This window comes from Balaenoptera musculus, chromosome 14 (assembly GCF_009873245.2).
Source record: "Balaenoptera musculus isolate JJ_BM4_2016_0621 chromosome 14, mBalMus1.pri.v3, whole genome shotgun sequence".
NCBI classification, from domain to species: domain Eukaryota; kingdom Metazoa; phylum Chordata; class Mammalia; order Artiodactyla; family Balaenopteridae; genus Balaenoptera; species Balaenoptera musculus.
Genome location: NC_045798.1, coordinates 23349590 through 23366880, shown reverse-complemented (window position 1 = coordinate 23366880; position 17291 = coordinate 23349590). Strand labels below are relative to the sequence as shown.

Here is a 17291-nt window from a genome sequence, read left to right as displayed (position 1 = left end):
GACTTCCCTGGTGGTCCAGTGGTTAAGACTCCACGCTCCCAATGCAGGGGGCCCGGGTTCGATCCCTGGTCAGGGAACTAGATCCCACATGCATGCCACAACTAAGAGTCTGCATGCCGCAACTAAGACCTGGCGCAGCCAAATAAATAAATAAATATTTAAAATAAATAAATAAATAAAACAAATTCATGCTTAAAGAAAAAATAAGAAGCAGCAAGAGACAGGCGTATCAAAAGTAAATGGGTGAGATTTTCTCTAGGAAGGTACCCGGGAAACTGGAACACTGGCAACTCTGAGGAGGAGACTTAGGTCGTGAGAAAAAGAGATGGGAGGGAGACTGTTCACCATTTTCTCTTTTGAACGCTAGAATTTTGTACCAAGTACTAGTTATTCAAAAACTAAAATAAAAATGTAAATGGTGAATAGGAGATGCATTTAAGAGAGCTATCAATGCATCAGTGCATCATTTTGATACATTACACACAGGAATGTGTGGCCTTCCCTATCGCATCCAGAAACCAACAACGCCTCTGGTATTCCAGCCAGGCCACCCCCCTCGCACGGCGTCTTGGCAGCAGCTGCTAAACCTCACGAGGCCAGCCAGGACGGACTCTGACCACACTGGGTATTTCCTTTCAGTGATTACGGACACACGTTCTCTTCCCAAAGTGGCATATGCAAGGGTAATTATACTTCCCACCAAGATGAGATTCTTCCAAAGAAGGAAGTGAAAACCCGTGGATGCCGAAGAAAGTACTGGTTCCTCTGTCGCAGTACACAGTCTACATACTTAGCCCTCCACTGACTTAGCATATGCTCCGAGGTCACTGAGAATCTGTGACCAAGGCGAGCTGACATTCTTTCCAGACTGCTCTGCCATATAACATTATTCTTCTTCATAAAATTATCAGGCCAACAAGGGTCAGGCATGCTAACTGTGATCATTTTTCATTTAAGAAAACACCTTATAAGGCCAAAATGATTTAAGAAAACATGTTTTCTATGGTTAAACTGAGGACGAATGAGCTCCTTTGACAGCTGTGCTACTGCAGTGTTTAAAGACAGCTCAAGCCTCACAGCCTCGTCTGCCCTGCAGAAAAAGGAGACGATTTCTTCCTACTGTCTTCTTTTTTTATTTATTTTTACTGACACCATGACAAAAGTATTCAATTTTAATTCTAATAGAGAATAGGGTAAAAAGAGCATTTGATACCATTTCATATTGCAGGCTGTCACGGAGTCAGGCCCTGGCCCTGGGTTTAAAGAGAAGGGATTTTGGTTTGGACTATGCATAGCTAAAACCTTGCTTGTCCCCTGAACATTTACCCAAGATAGGCTATTTTCTGCCAACACAATCAAAGACATTACCAGGAAATGTACATATTTTATACTTGACTTACTCTTACGGCATTTGCTGGACCAAATCAGAATATTAATTTTCTGGTTTTCTCTAGAACTAGAAAGTGGGGCTTCTCCCTTGTACGTACAATATTTCTAGGTTGAAGGAAGATGCTCAGCATGACTTTTTAACTGTCCAGGAGGTTTTCAAATGGTTCTCTTTTCCCCTAAAATAACAGACCATGTAGAATATTTAACCCAAGAGCCTCAGAGAGAACAGGGCAAAATGATCTTGAGTTTTCCTTGGACAATTTGGACCATGTGCCTTTCTCAAATGCAAACCTCCTGCCCTGGCTTTGGAGTGACACCACCCTCCATGGCCACACAGCATCTGGCCCCTTCATACCTCTCCAGCCTGTTTCTAGGGGTGTTTAGGTCAACTTCTCCCTGTACTTGATACTTCAACTGTGCTGCCCTCCTTGCTTCTCCCTGCATGTGGCAGCTGCCCTACATCCCAAGCCTCAGCTTGTGCTGCACACTCCACCTGGATTTCACACTGCCTTGCCGGCCTGGCAAAAACTCACTGCATCTCCAATGCAGCTCAAGCAGCACCTCCTCCAGGAAGCCTCTCCTGACTAAGCCCTCCTGGAGGCACAAGTGGCTCCTGTGACCTCTGTGTGCCTCTCCCGCTTCTCTCATAAGTGACAGTGGCAACTACATGAAGGCTTCTTATGTGCCCAGCTCTCTCCTGTTGTTTTTCAGGCATTATCATTTCATTGTTACAAAAACTCCATGAGATTAAATTGCTTGCCAAAGATCATGCAGCTATAAGTGGCAAAATCCAAACAGGGCATATTTGTTCATCGTCTCTCTCCTTTTAGATTGAGAGCTCCTTACTGCAGGAAATCTATTGGTTTCATCTCTGCAACCCCAATACACACAGACAACCAGACACATAGTATACATTTGACAAATGTTTGCTGAATGAATGAATGTCTCAATAATTGGATTTCTCACAAATTAGAGTGACTGCATTGTCTCTTGTAATATGAAATACTGAAAGTTCCAACTTCAAGCAAATAAAAGACTTGAAAATTTGGGGGCAGGTAAACTTGGTGTCCACCAGAAGATGAATGACCTTTGTGAAACTTTCATCTGTGCTTTCGAGTGTCTCTATTCATGACACCCACAAACCTACTGGCCTGTGAACTCCTAAGGACAGGAAACGTGTCTTTTCTCTGAATTCTTGGGGCCCAGTATAGTAACTGGCATTATGGGGATACTAAGCAAATAGCTGTTGAACAAATAAATGGATAAAAAATTTCAAACTCTATTTGAAAGGCTAAATTACTCAGAAAAAATGCTTCTAAAACTGTCCACACTATATTAATTGCAAACCCTTCAGAGCTGTTCTTTTAACTAGAGTTGCATCACACTAAGTGACATCTCCTTCCTTCCTTCCTTTCTTCCTTCCTTCCTTCCTTCCTTCCTCCCTCCCTCCCTTCCTTCCTTCCTTCCTTCCTCCCGGCCATGCCACACGGATTGCAGGATCTTAGTTCCCTGACCAGGGATCAAACCCATGTCCCCAGCAGTGGAAGCACAGAGTCCTAACCACTGGACCGCCAGGGAATTCCCTGCTGCCTGTTTCTTATCCCACTTTGTTTTCTGTTTGTTTGGTTTTTGTTGTTGTTGTTGTTGTTTTGGCCACACCTCACGGCATGTGGGATCTTGGTTCCCCAACCAGGGATCGAACCCACGCCCCCTGCATTGGAAGCACAGAGTCTTAACCACTGGACTGCCAGGGAAGTCCCTCTTATCCCACTTTGATTTAAGCGGCTTCAGATTTATCCTGGAACCCACATGCCCAAGCCATGTAGAAGTTAAGTAGATCAGTTTATTCATATACTATTGACTTAAATTTAGCTCATCTGAAAGCTTAGTGTTACACAGAAAATAATTCAGAACTTCATTATTACAGCTCAAATTCCATCTCTATAAATACTGTTACAAACCCCAGGCAATGCCCACTGTCTCAAACACAGGAAAACTTCTATTACAATCAGAGACTTTGCATGAGCCTTGGCAAATCTAACAAAAGCTTATCCACGGTAAATACTTGCCTCTTGAGAGAGACAAATGGCTCTGTTGGAAAGAGCAATAGACTGGAACCTGGAGGCCTGGGTTCAAGTTCCGACTTTATCCTTTAGCTTTGTGACCTTGGATAAGTCAGTCTTTGAGGCTCAACTTCCTTGTCCCAAAAAGAGGTATCCTAATAGCTATCCTTCCTATCTCCAAGGGCTACTGTAAAGATTAACTGAAGAATATATGTGAAGATGCCTGGTAGATGTTATATAAAGTCCACCTATAGAAGAGGTGGTATTATTATTGTTAGAGCTGATACCTCCTTCCATTCTGGGCTTGTGCACACTTACTTCTCTCCTCTCCTCTAGTCCCTGTGGACAAAGGGTTTAAACCTCTGAAGTCTCTATTTCCTTATAACTGTTTCTTTCTTTCAAATGAAGTCAAATATACAACAGATGCAAGTCTGTTTCAAGGTTGAGCTAAAATCACCAAAGCAATTATTTAGGGAGAGTTCAGGGAATTGTACGTAAGATTAAACAATCACTTTAATGTTTGAATGGAAACTAGGTAAATTCTCAAGGACTGCTGAATTACTTCTTTCATGATATGGCTTGATATGTACTCTTTTCATTTTAAGAAATACCTTGGATAATGAAGGATTTATTTTTTGAAAATATTCTTTAAGCCAAAGGACTTTTATTTCTCAGTGAGAAACCATTCTCCTTGCTTTCAAATTCACCTTAGTAAGATTGTTTAGATGCTGTGTTGGATTGCACTGTGACAGAATATTTCTCTACTTTTTCATCTTGTATATTTTTCTACATTTCTCTCTGCTCCATTTTACTGCTGAGACCGATGAGACTGGAGAATACCCAGTACTTGGAGACTCAATGCAAGTTTTCAAAAGGGGAGGAGACAAGTGTACCAAAATCTCCAAAGGGACAGCAGAAGTCTGGAAAGGCAGTGAATGGGTCATTTTCTGTCTCTTTTTCTCATCCTCAAACAAAATCATTTGAAAACACAATTCTAGAGCCCCAGGAGGTATAGCACTCTGATTTTGAGAAACCCTTTCTAAGGCCCACATCTGAGTTCCAATTCTACCATTTAACTAGCTGTGAACCCCCGACAATTCCTTGAATGGCTCTGAGTTTCTTTAGGCTTTCTGCTATGTAAAATGGGACCACAATCACCACCTCAGAGGATGTCGCAAACACCTAGCAAAGTATGTATGCCTGTGTCTGGCACATGGCTGCTATCAGCTGCAGAGGCCATGTCTCTCTTCTTTCCCAAAAGAAGCAAGCTGAGCGGTTCTAATAGGGAGTCAGAGTTAAAACATGAGCATTAACTTGGCATAACAGAGCACTCAGCAAGGCATCGTATGCATCCTGGCTTGTTAATATTATTTAGCAGTGTAAGATGAAATCAAAGTTGCATGCATATACTGAAAAATCCTACCTGCCATGGGAAACTGAAACAATTCGTATTTTACAGGACGTGGATTCTCTTGCCTATTTGACTCATTTTCAAAGATAAGTTAGACAAATAGCTTTTTTCTCCTTGTAAATGTCTTCCAACTATAATTCTCTATCCTTCTAAACTTAGCCATTTCCAACATTCAAAAACACTGTAATCCAAAGTCCTTACTCACTGTAAACTCTGTTGAGTTTTTCTCTCCAGGATTTAAAAGTCAACATTGAACTAAAGTAGGAGGAAGCAGACAAGAAGAAAAATAATAATAAAGCATTAGCTTATGCTTGATTGAAAGAAAGTTTGTATACACACACACACACAGTCCCCCCCTGCCTTTTTTTTTTTTTTCTCATTTCACTCTAGTATTAAGTCCAGTTTGCTCAATCTGTGTCCTTCTTTGGAAATTTTTTTTTTCTCGTGCGTAGCCAGATCAATTCCAGCATTGATGGGAAACTTTCCTAACTTCAGCATTAACATAACTATGGATTGACAGTGTTTATATGGGAGAAAAAAAAGGTAGGTCCATTTCATTTAGTCATTCAATGACTATTTCCTGAGAGCTGACCATGTTCCAGGTACTGTACCGATGGTAGATCAGACAACCCAATCCCTCCACTCAATGGACTTCTAGTCTGGTGAGAGAGAGAGACATTACAAAATGAACTCCATACAATAAATAATACTGTGATTAGGACAGCCAAGAATGAAACCTACAAGGTGCTGGGATAGAAGGAAACAGTAGAAACCCACAACGCTAAAACTACACAGACCTAACAAACAGCTTTTTTGGAAACCCCAAAGAGCTGTCTTAGTTCTCTACAGGGATGCGGCACCCAAGTCTGGAGTGGCTAGCTAAAGGAAAGGAAATCAATGTTGTATATCACTCGGGTCTTTCCATTTAATCTTCTCAAGAAAGGCCGTCTCCAACCTTGAGGTGCTAATCAATACATGACACATACAGTGTCAACCTCATCAGTCTAAATTAGCAAATGTATATATTAACTTATAGTGAGATCTTAAAGTTATCCCATGGCTCTATCATTTCATGGATGGGATGTGTCAATCCAACTTCTAGTTTTAGGTGGAAGCATCCACTGTTGCTTGATCCACCTGTGAGGCTGGAGATGAGGACACAGAAAATGAACTGAAGCCCATATCAGCGACAGGCTCGCAGGAGGCCCTGGAGCGGAGGCAGGGAGGGGACGAGGGCAGGACAGCTACAGGCCGACTCCGGAGACGGGAAGGGACCCAGTCCCTCCAAAAAGCAGGAAGCTTCTATGAGGGCTGCCAGAAAATGAAGTGTTATTTCCTGATGTCTCTAATTAGCAGGGGGATGAGCAGCACACACAGGAGTAAAGTTAAAGACTAGTTTACGATGATAACTTTGTCTCCATCAGACAGTATGCTTTTGGAAGTGACAGGTCCTTAAATCAATTCTGCCACTCCCTGTTTATTAACAGTGACTCCTCACTGCATTAGCATAGGTCTATCAAAAGCCAGCAAAGAACATCTCATTACTTTTGAAGCCTTAACTAGTTTCATGTGTTACTGAGACTCAGATGAGTTTCATGTGCTGGCCTAGGGGCCAAGTTTTGTAATGTGGATGTTAGTTCAAAGTCTGCACTAATTATCTGATCTGGTAAGTCCACCTCTTTGAGTGTTGAGGATAATATTGTGCTTTCACAGTACTTCACAGGGGTAGAAGTGGGAAGAAAGGGGCTAGAGCAACATGAGAAGTAACTATGAAACATGCTCTCACTTGTGTCATGCTTTGCTACATTGATGATGCCACACTGACCTTACGTTAAGGATGCTATACTGACCATGTGCTCAGGGGAAGCAGTCCTCCCAGCCCCCAGCAGTTTGTTCTCTCCCTCCTTTACTCATCCACTCATCCAGGCAACATTCATTGAGGGCCTCTTAGGTACCAGGCACTGTTAAGAGCTGGAGTGTAGAGATAAGACGCGATCACTAGACACGATCACTATTCAGGGACATCACCACTGGGACTGAGCCAATTTGTCCTATTTATTTCTAGTTACCCAACAAGTATACATCAGAGTTCTATGTACTATGTGCCCAGACTTTTCTAAATCCTGGTTGAGAGTAGAGAAAAGGGGAAAGCCCCAGCAGGTATCCCCTACCTTGTCCTCTCCCCTTAATACTTTCCCCCACTTTGGCTTCTACCCACCTGTGTAAGCAAATCCTGCCTTCAATGTGTGCTTAAGACTTCCAGGAAAAGCAATGCCCCGGGGGAAAGAACTCCAGGGGATCCCACACTGGCAGAAGAAGACAGTAAATGCAAATTCAGGGGACTGTGCATGGTGTGGAGGTGGTGGGGGACAAACCTGGCCCCTGTGGGAACAGAGGGTTGACTCCAGGAGCTGGAGTGGGACGAGCCGTATGGAACAATGGGGTCTGATGACCAACTCATCTCAGAGACTCCTTGGCCACCAGCATTCTCTGTAGGCTATGATGTGTGCAGGAGCAGTCAGATGACAGTGGAGCTTTTGGAAAACTTCTCAGTCAGCAGAGGGCCAGGAGAACTGAAGGAGGAGGAGGAGGAGGAGGCAGGAGGCAGGAGGCAGGTGGCAGGAGGCAGGAGGCAGGAGGCAGGAGGCAGGAGGCAGAGAGCCAGGCTGGTAATGTGGACATGTTCTTATAAGAGCCTGGCCCAGAGCAGAAGAGAAGAAAGGGGGATTCTAGAAGCAAATGGGTAAGATCAGAGCTAGTGACAGATTACATAAACAGCAATGAAGGAGAGGGAAATTTAAGGACACATGATTCAAAGGCCTCAAAACTAAGGAATTTGGGGGGAAAAGATGGAGACTTTAAAATAAATAGGAAAAACTGGAAATAAAGGTGAAGCAGATTGGGGTGCTACCTGAGAAAAGGTATGCCTTTGGATATGCTGAGCCTGAGGTGATTTCCAGGGGACCTGCTTGTATACAGGGGGAAGGTCAAGCCTAGAAATCAAGTGAGACACTGGGCCAGGCATGCACATCTGTGTCCGTGAGGAAGACTACATTTCCAAGGGAAAGCCCAATAACCAAGTGTGAGCGAGGGGAAATGCCCACAGTTTCAGAGCAAGAGGAAGATGAGAAGCCATCAGAGGCGACGGAGGAGCACTTGCACACCTGGGTGTGCGTTGTGTTCAGAAGGGAGAGAGAGAAGCAGAAAGTGGTCCACATCAGATGCTGAAGGGAACAGGAGCATGAAGCCTGAGCGAACATCATCCCCGTCTCTCCCCAATCTCCAGGGGCGGTGGGAGTGGGAGGCTGGGCTACTGTTCAGCGCACAGTCACTTCGGGAGAGACTCCCGTCCCATTGCTGTCCCGCTTGGTACGTGACTTGCTTTAGCCAATGGAACAGGAGTGAGCGGTGAGCAGGGCTTTAAATGTGCCTGATTGTTTCGCTTGGTCTCTTGTAATCCTGACTTCTGCTCTGAGAAGAGTGTTGTCTGGTCACCACCAGTCACAGAAAGATGAGACACAGGGACCTAAGCCCAACAGGCTGCCTAAAGCAGAACTACCCCAGTTGACCTGCAGACCCAGAGCAAGGAATACATGTTTGCGGTATAAGTCTCTGAAATTTTGAGGTGCTACATGACATTACTAGAGGAAAACCTCACCAGCACAGTGTGAGTTGTGGGTCTGACACAGTAAAATGTGCTCCTTTAAGGAAGGCACCTCTCCAGGGCCTCCTTACCACTGTGCTCAAATGATAGAAGTACAAAGGGATGAAAACAATACCTATCTTAGCCAGTTCAAAGAGGAACGTGGTGGCTATACTGAGGCTATTTTCCCAAAGCAAGATAAGTCAAGAGTTATATATTAAATGTCTTAAATATTGATTGTTAGATAAAGCTGCACAGAATCAATCAGAAAGAAAAGGCCAGGGAATTTCACTGGGGCAAAGGGCAGGATATACAAAGTCAGAGATATTGAGATTTGATTAGTTCAAAGAATTTTTATAAAATTGGTTACGGCAACAGCCAGCCAAGGTTGATGTGGACCTGAGGGGAAGCAGTGACTGGATTGGTCAGTGGATTCACCCCACCCCTTCTCCCCCAGCCCTTGTTCTAACAGAAATGTCGTTCCAAGCTTTGGGACCATGAACAAAGGATCTGGGGCAAGACATAAAAGAAGTGTCTGGTGTCCAACAGTGCCCCTGCCAGGGCTCCATGACACCCACCAGAGTGGCCCCTGCCCTGTGGCCCAGGTGCCGAAGTGTCAGCCCCTGGCCCAGGGAAGCCCAGGTCATTCACAGTTCCAGGCCCGGGGGCCCCACACTTGCTCAATGACAGGCACGAACGGTTTTCCCTGTATCACCACTGTCTGCTTTTTGTCTTCAGGCTGATTCTACCATTTACCAGATTATCCCTCCCATGAATAATGGGAAAACTCATATCTAGCAATTTCAAGAACTCTGCTTTTAAAAAGTGCATGAGAAATACAAAAGGGGATTCAACTTAGGCTATTTCAGAGGTCATACAGAAAGACCAGCTACACTTATCCTTCTCGCTAAGCTGCTGAATTACACTAAGAAGCTTACCAGAGCCTTCTGTACTCATTTTGTACTCAGCTCTTTGGAACGAATCCAAATTCAGGAATCAGGGGCATAAGACCAGAGTCTACAGAGAGTTCCACTCATTTCTGCAGCTGTCTCTCTTCAAGTGCTCTAATCCCTAACCTGGCATCATCTTTTTTTTCCCCTCAAACAGATACAGCTGAGCCTGAGTGAGTCACCTCAGAGATAAGGCCTGCCCTTTGGAACTGAGCCGTGTCACAAGAAAACAGGACATAAGAGATTCAGCCAGGCAAACCCACCCTGTCAGAAAGGGAGCTGGACTTGGTATCTTACAAGAAAGAGGTGGGCCTCTGGAGGCAGCAGCTGAGCGGCTGTGATGCAGAGACTACAATTCCTGCAGCAAAAGATGGGGGCCCTCCTCTTGCAACGACCACTCATCACCTGAAGGCCTTGGCCCTTTCCCTCCTCCATGCCCTTGCTGGGTGAGGAACTGCCTCTGCCTGTGATGGCTTCTCTCGCTCTTCAGGGCCCAGCTCAAATGTCACCTCCCAGGAAACCTCTTGAACTACTGCCTTGCCCCCAAGTAGGCAGATCGAGGCATGGCCTTCTTTTTTAGACCTTTACCATAGCATTTCGCACATGGTGGATTGATAATTTACACATCTGTTGCATGTTCCACACTGTGAGCTACTGTAAGGCCAAGAATTCCTGCCATTATTCATGCATATATTTCCAGGCTCAGGACCAGCTCTGGCACAGACTGACTACATGCTCATAAAATATTTTCAAAATGGCACTGCCCTAATTTAGAATGCAATTGGAAACTCTTTGTTTTAAAGGACAAAATAAATGCCCCAAAATATTATATCCACTTTTATTCCACAGAATTCTGAAAAGAAATTTGGGGTAAAAAAAAAAATTTGATTTGTAAAATAAAACCTTACTAGTTTGGATTAATTGGGAGGTCAGCCTTGATTAGCAATTTGCCAGAATTAGAAAATATTGTGAATATAGTGGGGTTTTTTTATGAATTTATTTATTTTTACTGCATAGGGTCTTCGTTGCTGCACTTGAGCTTTCTCTAGTTGCGGCGAGCGGGGGCTACTCTTTGTTGCGGTGCACAGGCTTCTCATTGCGGTGGCTCCTCTTGTTGCGGAGCACGGGCTCTAGGGTGTGCGGGCTTCAGTAGTTCTGGTTCGTAGGCTCTAAAGCACAGGCTCAGTAGTTGTGGCGCACAGACTTAGTTGCTCCGCGGCATGTGGGATTTTCCCGGACCAGGGCTCAAACCCTTGTCCCCTGCATTGGCAGGCAGATTCTTAACCACTGCGCCACCAGGGAAGTCCCGTAAATACAGTTTTAAACTTTCAAAGGCCCACTGTAATTTAAAATAAGCCAACGATGTAGCAATGACCAGTGCTTGGGTACTTGCTTAAAAGAACAGATACAAATAATTTAAATCAGTTTATCAAGTATCCATTTACATCGACTAAATGTGTCCTAGTTGCAATCTTGCTTTTGCAATTCATTTGTTTAAAAAACCCCGTGTTTTTTTTTTCCTCTTTTAGTGGAGATGGGGGGCGGGAAATCTCTTTGGAACTGAATTAATCATAATCTTTGGTTCATCATTGATCCATGAACAGCCTGTTTTCATGTATTTATTGAGTAATTTTAATAATGTAATAGTACTCACAAACCCACCAGCCGAAACAAAAACCAGAGAATAACTTACATCTAATCATTTGTTGCCTCCCCCAGAGCCCATCCTCCCCTTCCCAGACTGAGGCAAGGGCCATCCCAAATCCCATGGCCATCATTCCCTACCTGTCCTTTCCACACAAGTTTTATTGCATCTAACTATATTCCTAAAAGTATATTTTTATTTTAGTTGTTTTAGCTCTATCAAAAGGATGTCATCCTATAGGTAGTATTTGGGGACCTACTTTTTCACTTAACATTATACTTCTAAGATTTAGGCACATTTTGGGGTTCACTATGGCTCATCTCTTTTGTCTGCTGCCTAATATTCCACTTGGGGACTAACTGCTCATCCATTCTCTCACTGATGGCATGTGGGGGTTTCCAGGACTTTGCTACTGTTTACAGTGAAGCTCTGAAAATTCTTGCTCATGTACAAGATCCTCTCTTGGATATTATACCTAAGGTGTGTACCTGGGTCAAAGGGTATGCAAATACGCAGCTCAGAAGGTGATGCCAAACCATCTTCCAATGCAAAATGCCAATTTACTTTCTTCCCAGCCACATATAATATACCCTGTGGACCCACATCTCCTCCAACACTTGGGTTTGACAGACTTGTTAACAGTTGCCCTGTGTTATCAGGCTAGAACCAACTGGAGTCATCAGCATTTACGAATTCGTGCAATCTAAATTAATACGTGTTTTGAAATAAGAAAATACATTTGATTATAAAAATAACTTTCACTGTAGAAAATTTAGCAATATAGAAAAGCACCAAAAGAAAAAAATCGTTAACAGCTATAATTTATCAAGGTTTCATATTCATTTACAATGAAGGAATATTTACCCTATTATCAGGGCAGTCTACAATTGCAATTTATTTAGAACCCCCAAGGAAGCACACCTTTCAGACCAGACCTACCACTGAACACAGCCCTGTTAGTGTTCTAACCAGTCAGCTTAGCTTCCCCAAAGTGCCACTGTGCTGTCCCAGGTGCCCAGGAAGCAGCAAGACTCTGGCTAAATATCAGAATTAAAAGCTGAAGATGTGCTTTGAAATTCATAACACCTCCCTTATGGGAGGTGCGTATTCTATACGGTGGTTTCAATCTATGCTCTTTTGATCTGGGAAGAAGGGACTGGAAGTTCTTATTAAACACTTAATAAAAGCAGTTCTTTTATTTTAAATCCATTTTCAGAAAGTCCCTTGTAGCACTGTACTTCCTTTTAGCAGCAAGATGCCATTAAGGACAGCAAAAATGGTCTGCAGAATAACAAGGATATCATGGCCAGACTGTGGGTAATTGAATGAAGGTGTTCCCCCAGGCACCGAGACTCAGTTTCTAGGGCACATTGCGTACTTTACGTCCACAAGAAAAAGAGACTCAGTGAGCCAGCCCAGCATAAGCACAGAGTCTTCTCACAGCACACCTTCTGGTGACTAAATTTCAAATTCACTGATGTCTCACTGTGGGCCAGGCACTGTGTTAGACAGTGAGAATTCAGAGAGAAGGACACTGCGCCTGCTCTCCAGGGCATCACCATCTGCTTGGGAAGACACACAAATCAGGTGATTATGAAACAAGGAAGAATGAAATAATTGCTATTGTTAGCGACCACAGAGAACAGCAAAGACTGATTTAGACTTACAGGGACTGGGTGGTCCTGATAGAAGCACTGTGAGATTTGAACAGGAATCTGAAGGGAGATTAGACTATGTACAGGAAAAGTAGAAGGACAGTTCTGGGAGAAAGGAGAAGTACTTCATTCACAGAATCAGTTGGTTGTTCACACAAACTTTTAATAAACATCTACTATGTTGCAGGGCTGCCTGAGGGCCTGGGTATGAAGAGGTGAATAAACCTGACAGTGAAGCTTCTGTAAGGTCTTTTTGAGGAGTTATCATTTAAGTAGGAACTTGAAGGATGAGAAGGAACCAGCCATACCAAGAGCAGTGGGCAGAACTTTACAGAGAGAAGGAAGGGCATGTGCAAAACTTTAACATGGGAAAGCCCTTGATTTACCCTAGGCAGTGAAGGGAGGCTGGGGTGGCCACAGGGAGATGCCAAACTGAAGAACTAGAGGTGTCATTCAAGGGGCAGACAGAAGCCAGATCACATGGGCTTACAGGCCAGTGTGAGGAATGTGAGCTGGAGTCTGAAGACCATCAGAACGTTTGAAGGGATAAAATATGATGGGGGAGCTCTGGGATGGGTGGGAAATAAAGGAAACATAGTTCCAATACATCTATGAAAGGTCACTCTGACCGAAGGGGACTGGAAGGCCGTGAGAGGGAGAGGCAGCAGGAAGGGCAGAGGGGAGGCAGCAGCAGTGGTTCAGGGAGAACTTTGACCCAAAAACCCCTAGAAACAGGCTGGAGAGGTTCGAAGGGGCCAGATGCTGTATGGCCATGGAGGGTGGTGTCACCCCACAGCCAAAGGCAGGAGGTTTGCATTTGAGAAAGACACATGGTCCAAACTGTCTAAGGAGAACTCAAGATCTGCTTATGTGGTGCATTAGAGTGACTGATTTGGGGGAGAAATAGTTGGCCTTTAGATATATTAGACTAGAGATGCCTGGAAGATACCGAGACAGCTTTGGTTAGTGGGCAGCTGCAGCTACAGATCCAGAGGTTAGACATGCCTGAGCTACAGTGGAGGGGGGAGTCACAGGGTACATTTAGAGAACAGAGAGGAAGGTGTGGTGGTTGGAGCATGGCGCTCACAAAGAGGCAAGAACAGAAAAGAAACCCAGATCGCCGTCCTACAACTAGATCGTGGTGTCAGGCTCCAAAACTTGGATTTTATTCTCTGTAAATTGAAATTACAGAAAGGTTTCTTTTTCCCTCTTTGAATTGCAGAATTGTTTATACATGGCTATCTATTTCTGACTTTAAAAATAATATATGTTCATTGTTAAAAAACTGAAAATAAGGACAAGTACAAAGAATAAAATACCAAGCATCTATAATTCCATCATCCACCTGTAATTACCCCTAACACTATGGGCTATTTCCTTCCAAGGACTTTTTCTTACTTTTCATATCAGTATTTTGTATATATTACAAAACTTGAATTATACTATATATAATAATTCTAATCTTATTTTTTCACTTACTATTTTGTCACAAATATTTGACTATGTGCTTAAAAATTCTCTGTAAACATGATTTTAATTGCAACATAATATTATATTGATATAAATAATATTATATTGATATAAAATAATTTGACATTCAATAATTATGGATATTTCAGTTGTTTTTTTCTATAATATATAGAACAATTATAAATATTCCTATGTATACATCTTTACTCCATTTCTAAAATGAGAATTTTGGGGTTGAAGGGCCCATTTTTAAGATTTCTCATACTATTGGCAAATTATTTTTAGAAAGGCGAAACCAATTTATACCCCTAGAGTATGAGACTGTTCACTGCATCCACACTTTAAAAATATTTACTAATTTTATAGATGAAAAATAATTTAGCTGTCATTGAAATGTTTTCTTGAAACTGAGGCAGAAACCAGTCTCACAAAAAACTCCACTTTAGTGAATTCAAACCATGCCACTAAAGTATTCAGTTTTAATATCATAATCAAGAACTTGAGTTTAAGTTCACAAAAGATGAAACAATATTAATAAGACTAGTCCAAAGCAACAGGAAAGACCTCACTTCTGCCTTTCAAACTGGGGATCGAAGCTACCGAGGGCAGCCCCCCAAATTCATCCTGAGCATCAAGCCACCCAACATCCTAGAGACCCCTGAGGACTCATCCCAACTTGTGAGCTTTCTGTACAAGGTGGAGGGGAAAAGATTAAGGTGGGGAACAGGAGCAAGTTACAGCGCTTCCTCTCTCCCTGCCATTGAAGAAGAGCTGAACTATAACCCAAAAGTCATTTTTTTAATTCAAAAGGCACCAGGAAGCAAACTTAGTCAACCTCCAATATCATATAAAAGAAATGCTGAGGCACAAGTGTTTGGAGTGAAACCATGGTGTCCAACAGGAGGGGTGCTGGGAAGAGTCAAAGGGTAACCCCCTTCCTTCTCATGATGAATTTTAACCTAGGTACACGGAAATTGGGATCAAGAGAAATCTGTGTTTTTGCACAGACTGAGCCCTCTCAGTGGTTTGTGTGCACTGCAATGCCCTGGCTGTGGCCACCACACCGCAGTAAGGGAGAAGCGCACCTCTACACGGGCAGGGTTTCAGATGGCAGGTGTTGCACACCCGGGTCCCTTCACAATTTCATCTCAGTTCAAGCTCTGGACTGTGGCCTTACAAGCTTGAAAACCTGCTGTCGTTAATGTGCTCAAAGAGGCTTTGCCTCTTGGGAGCTCATTTTCATTAACCAAGGTCGCAGAGTGGTACAAACCAGAATGCCAGTTTGTTAGGTATTTATATCTGCAAGTATATGTCATGAGAAACCAAATGATAACCAGAAAGCAGAGGCCTGAACAAGGGAAGGGAGGGGGACAGCCTGAGAGGTCTCCTCCTGCAGACCTTGCACATCCTGCCTGGGGTGGCCTTCATTTAGTTTATTTCTCATCATCCTTCTGAGCTCAGTTCAAAAACCCCTCCTCAAGGAAGCCTCCCCAGCTCCCAGTATAGGTTTCCCCACCCCTGCTTATACATTTTCACTACGCCCCGCGTTTACATTTAAATACTTACAACGATTTTCATTACAAGACTGTATATGCTCTGTGTCTACTTTCTTTCAGTTCCCTGAGAGCAGGAGCTATTCCTGCCTCATTCATCACTCTTTCCCCCATCTCTAGTAGACACAGCACATAGCAGGCACTCAAATATTCGTAGAAGGGAGGGAAGGCAGGAAGGATGAGAGCATAATGACAGCAAAGTCCACCACAAGAACAGCCTTCCAATGGGACTTGGAGTGCCTTAGCCAAGATTCTCTCCCCTTTTTCACAGTGTCAGAAATGGGCACTGCTAAAGTCTGCCCTGCTTTTGCTCCCTTTTTTTGTGTTTCTACTGCTGGCCATCCCCTCCCCTCTAACACTCGCTTTGGATATGCAATACCTTTGATCAGGTTACAGATTAGTCAGACTAGCCTAAGCGCCTTTCTGTCTGCTGAAGCAGTTCTGTGTACCCCTGGCCTAACCTATTTTATGGTCATTTATAATTAAATCTCAGGGAGTAGCCTTACTTTCCAAGTTCGTGGGGTTCCCACACTGTGAAGCCCCTGTGATCACCACACCATTACCCAGTGTTAAGGACAGGGATGCTCCAGGACGCACGGCAGCCGTGGGAGAAATAGGACAACAGTGTGTGCATGTGGCTGACGCCTGTTCATGCTTCATAAAAACAGAAGCTAGAGATGACATTCTTACATGCTTTGGCTATTGTCTCAAGTATGATACTAATTTTGATAATTAAAAGCAGAACAAGCACCGGCCCGGGAGTCTGGGTGAGATCTAGATTGTTTTGATTCCAGCTCTGACACTAACTCGTTGTCGGCAAGTCCCATTTCGGTGCCGAATAAGGAGTTGGCCTAGATGACCACCAGAGCCCCTTCTGGCCTTGACATTCCATTATCGAATGGTTACTTTTCATCTAAGAGCTTGTCTCAGACTTCATAAACACCCAAAGATCAATCCAGCTGCTGGCAATGACTATCACACACTCGGGGAGTCTGAGTTAAGCATCTCTAAAGAAATCACAGCGATATCTTAGGATTTTCATGATTACAAAAGAAATCATTCAAGAGAAAAACAGATGTCCTTGGGACGTGACACCAGTTCACACAGCAGATATTCTGACATGGATCTTCTAAACATTTGTTAATCACAGGATGGGGGACTGAGACGCCTGGGAAATCTGGCTATGACTCAGCTCTAAGGGGCTCTCTTCTTTCCATTTTCCCAGAAGCAGGGTCCTTGTGGAAATTATTTTCTATATATAAAATAGCCAATCATGATAAGACATTTCCATGAGTATATAACTTTTACAATATTTGCAAAAAAGCACTTTTCCTCCCCACCCTCGATATTGGGAGTTCAACTTCCTTCACCTCAGCCCCTCAACAAACAGATCCTGTCACTGGTAATACAGTCTCAAACAGGCGTTCAGCTATAGTACAAACAAACTCATCATGAATCTGTTTATAACCAAAAAAGCATCTCAATTTTAATTAGCTAATATGTTAAATTCGA

General features: G+C 43.4%; 1 protein-coding gene across 4 annotated transcripts in view; it reads right to left on the bottom strand.

The window, feature by feature from the left end:
- TTC28 (tetratricopeptide repeat domain 28) overlaps positions 1-17291 on the bottom strand; it is a 651841-nt gene that overhangs the window by 74133 nt on the left and 560417 nt on the right. The window lies entirely within an intron of this gene.